Source organism: Mus musculus, chromosome 7, assembly GCF_000001635.26.
Source record: "Mus musculus strain C57BL/6J chromosome 7, GRCm38.p6 C57BL/6J".
NCBI classification, from domain to species: Eukaryota; Metazoa; Chordata; class Mammalia; order Rodentia; family Muridae; genus Mus; species Mus musculus.
In genome coordinates, this window is record NC_000073.6 from 31,912,953 (window position 1) to 31,917,761 (window position 4,809).

At 44.1% G+C, this 4,809-nt stretch overlaps 1 pseudogene; it reads right to left on the reverse strand.

Annotated features, from left to right (window-relative positions):
* Positions 1-2,282: 2,282 nt before the first annotated feature.
* On the reverse strand, positions 2,283-4,433 carry Scgb2b9-ps (annotated as a pseudogene).
* Between the last annotated feature and the right edge of the window lie 376 nt (positions 4,434-4,809).

Consider the following 4,809-nt stretch of genomic DNA (forward strand, 5'->3'; position numbering starts at 1 on the left):
TATAGTCACCCCTTTCCTATCTGCCCATCAGGGTATTCATTGATTTGTTTTCCCCTTTCAGAAGATCTTGAAAATAAAATAATTATCACTGATTTGTGTACAACCATGAGGATTTTCCATTAATATAAGTGTGGGATTGTGTATTGTAAGGTGATTTCCCCTTTGTCATTAGTCCAAGGGCTTTTGCTGCCTTCAGGTTGGGACTGTTGTAAATAAAGCTGCTCTGTGCATTCATTAACCTGTTTCTCTCTTCTGTGTGTCAATATTCAGGCATCAAAGGCCTTCATGGCTCATTTGTACATGTGAGAGTTTATCTTCTAGATATGATGGAACAAGCAAATCAAAAAGGAAGGAACAAACTACCTACATATATCAAGAGAAGGTACATATGTCATGCCACGCAATGCTATGTCAGGCACAATATTGTTGAGTGGGAGACAGAAAAACATGGGGAAGAGGCCTCACCCTTTCCTGGGGACTCCTTGGGCACAGGAAACTGTTCTTGGATTTACTGGTTTGAATAAGCTAAACAGGTTTCAGATTTGGGACCAGGCTTAGTCCTGAGGTGGTATTTTGGAAAAATACTGGATAGGGTGTTAAAAGTGAAGATGTTCTGTTTTCTCAGAGTCATTGATTTGCCTAGAGAGCTTTGACCCTGGGAAGGCCATTTGACCTTCCACAGGGTAAGGGTAAGTCAGCCTTCTTTAGAAAGCCCTAGGTGTTGTCATGTCACATCAGGAAACAGATGAACAGAGCAATGGCTCCATGCTTGTCAGTCTTAAACACTGACCAATGTGTCTTTTTTGTATAATTTTCAGTCCCTCAGCCTGCTCAACAGCACTTGCTCTCTTCAATGTGTCTTCTCCATTTTTGCCGCTAATATACAGAATAAGAGTTGTGTTACTATGTTGTATGCCAATTTTAACAAATGGAGTTCATCATTTTAATTTAAACAGCTCTCCAGTCCTCTCTCCCTTTTACTTGTTGGGTTGCTGTTTTGTGTTTGAGTGTATAAGAAGGAGCAGGCATACATATGGCACAGCATGCATGTAGAGATCGGAGGGCAATTTTGAGCCATTGTTTAGTACAGGCCTCTGGATTTCTGATATTGTGGAATGCCAGGGTAGGTGTTCTACAAACTTTTGATAATTTACCTGAGCCCTCCAATCTCTCAACAGGAGCACTAGGACTCTAGACACATGCTAACAAGTCTGACTTTACATGGGTTCTGGGAGTCAAACTCAGGATCCCAATAATGCACTGAAGCACTCTACCCATTGAACCTTCTTCCAAGTGCTTCACTCTTTCCTCATGTTGGGCATTGACTCCTGTTTCTTTCCTCATTGAATTTTTTTGTATATTATTAAGTTCTGGGTTTCTTTTAAAGATTTATTTATTTATGTTATGAATATGAGTAAACTGTTGCTGTCTTCAGACACACATGAAGTGGGTCACAGATGGTTTTGATCCTTCATGTGGTTGCTGGGAATTGAACTTGGGACCTCTGGAAGAGCAACCAGCATTCTTAACTCCTGAGTCAACTCTTCAGACCCTTGGTTTTGTTTTCGAGGTAGGGTCTCAGAGTGTAACCATCACTGTCTTAGAAACTGCTATATTGGCCAGGGTGTGACAAATGGTAAATGTCACTATCAGACCAAGATTATCTGAGAAGCACACCCTTGTGATCTCTGAGTTACTCTCCTTTTATAACTGGACACAAGGATTTCATAGTTTTGTGATACAGCCCGGGGACAACATATGAGGCAAGTGTTTCTCCATTTCTTTACTATTCCGACAACCTGGTGAATCCTGTGGCTACTTACATGCTATTTTCCCTCAGACAATCCCAGTCTCCAGAGTCTCACAGAACTCCAGTAAACTGAGCATGGGGGCTCACATCTACAATCCCAGCACTCGGGAGGAAGAGGGTTTTGGATCTCTGTAAGTTCCAGGCTAGCCTGGTCTACACATTAACAAAAAAAGGAGACCAGAAAGTCTCTCTCATGATCACCTGGCTAATCAGGAGCAGTCACGCTGCTCTCAGTGACTATACAAGTCATTTATCTCAGTATCTCCTAGATCCTCTGAAGACCTTGTTTAGCACATAGACACAGGTCACAGAACAGAGCTGCAAGCATTTATTTGAATTAGTCTAAGAGACTGGATGATGAAAGTACAGGATCAAGAATCCAACTTCAGGAGAGAAAGAGGACAGGTCAGCAAGATGGCACTTTGATCAGACATGTTGCAAAGATGGGTTGCCCCAAACACATTAACATCTATTATCCTAATAGCTTGAAAAGATAGTCTAAAAAGGATTTTACGGTGTCCCTTCTATAGTGTGCCTGGCATTCTGGGCTGGCGTCCATGGCTTCCTGGAAAACAATAAGGCAGAGCAGGATAGTGTTGGCTATAGGCAAGGTACAGGACCTCAGCAGGGTACCCCAACTACCCACAAGGAGACTGATCCTCATGCACAGCAAAGAAAATCCCATACAGTGATTCAGGTCTCTCTCCAGTAACACATTTTGCCGCAAGGGAATTGGAACCCACTCACACCCTTCAGTAGGAAGCCTGAAAACCACCATAGTCAGGCAGAGAAGAAGAGGAGAAGGTTCTGGAAAGCATAGTGGGGGCTAGTTCTAGAGAGGGACAGTACAGCTGAGTATGAGTTTGGTGATATCTCACATACCTGAGCACCTCTCTACGGGCACATTGGCTGCATAACCATGTTAAAAATATGCCCCCCATTTGGACTTGCTAGAGAAAAATAATTTTGGATAGCACTGTTGTTTTTCAAGACCTGATACTCAAGTAAAATACTTTGGGAAGTAGGGTGAGAGCTGCACTGTTCAAAATATACATCTCTGCAATCTAGTTATGCTTGAAACAAGGGAGGACAGGTGACAATAGCGGTGAGGAACTTTAGGCAGTCCTGGGGTGGGGTGGCATTTCAGACATAGTGGGAGGTTTTGTTTTAGCACAGATGATGCCTGCAGAAATGTGATTCATCGATGGCTGGGGAATAATAGACCCCAGAGAGGTTCCAAAAAAGACACTGGTGAGAAATTTCAAGCATCTTAGTGTAGAGCTGGGAGTACCAAACCAGTGCAGAGGCTATCCCAAGGACTCCATGTACCTACCATGGGTGAGAGCCCCATGTTTAACCAGCATGTGGGAGTGAGCTGCAGGATCATGCAAGGAACAGGCTGGCTGTTTACATGGCATGCTGCTTTACATGTACTACTGGGGGCAAGGGTTTCAGTTCTCAGTTGCAGGTCACCTGACATGTAGTAATGGTTGCATCTATCACTTGTACACAGCCTTACAGCATCTGTTGCATGGGTGAGTGGAGGTAGGGAGAAAATTACCATAATTTTGTGCTTCAGAAGTATGTTTCTTAATCTTTCCTCTCTATAGCAGCCCTGGATTTTTTCCAAGGCCACCTTTTCCTCTGCAGTAGCATTGAATGCCTGGAATTTTTGATACATCCACAGCCTACTTCCAGAGACAACACTTGAATAGACTTAGAAGAAAGGAACACATGCTTCTGCTACAAACACAGAGAGAAAAACACCATTAAAAGACAATGGGATGGTCAAAGCAGAGGGTCAATGTTCCTTGCAGCATCTACAAATGCCTTAACTGACTTTTCTCATAGTCAAATGTGGAGAGTCGCGCAGCAAGCAATCGCGAGTCACGTGAAATTGCCATTATAAGATGGTGCTGGCCTCTGCTGTGCCTAACTAGTAAACAAGCCTTGTATGCAGGTGTGATAGTGAACTCACGCCTAGTCACTGCCCATTTTGGGGCGTAGTAATTGGGTGATGGGCGAGCAACAAATCAGGAGCTGACAAGCCATATCAGGTGCTGAAACGCCATGGCTGAGGGATATATCAGCGACTTTATTTTCTGGGGTCGGGGTCTTCCTGAGAAGTAAACAATAAAGCTTTGCTGCAGAAGATTCCGGTTGTCCTGAGTGTGTTCTTGCCAGCGGGGACAAAAGCTCGGGCAATATTCAAACCCTCCCAAAGGCTTCAGCCTCCCAGAAAAAACATGGTTTACATGAGATACACAGATCTAGCAGAAAAACACCCATAAAGGACAGACCTTGATATCTGACCTTCACATAAGCCCAACACTTGCCTCACCAACAACTGTGCATTTAAGGTCCCTTAATCATGAGTATCATCACCAGCATACCTCTGTCTCCATGTCCCACAAACCTAACAGTTCTAACTCAGTGCAGAAAGCATGAATTGCTTTTGCAGCTCCTTGCCAGTGGCCTCCGGAGGACACCTAGGTCTGTCTCAGGCCCACATTTAGATATCTCCATGGGACTGAAAGGGGTGAAAAAGGGTACCACTCTCACTTGTCTGGAAGTTCAGTTCTCCAGTCACCAGAAAGTCCAGCAGAAGAAGTGTCCCATTCATGGTCAAGAGTGCTAAATGCTCCTCACAGTGCAGATCCTCTTCTTTATAAACCATTATAGCTCTGAGCCCAGCCACACCCATCCACAAACATGCCTCCAGGAGTTCCAAACACCATTTGGGAAAGAGCCTAGCACCTGTGGATCTCCTTTCAACTTGCACAGAGGCAGCAGCATGGGGCCTCTCCCATTCTGAAGAACAAACAACCTAAGACAGCCAGATATCAGCAGTTTCTGGAGAGAAGTTGTTTGTACCTTTGCCAAAGATGGTTTAGAGCTGATCTTTGCAAGCAGCCCATGTGCTGAACAAAATGACATGTGGTCCTGTTTCACTTGTCACCTGTGTTTCCTTGTCAAACTCCTTACCTATGCTTGATCCC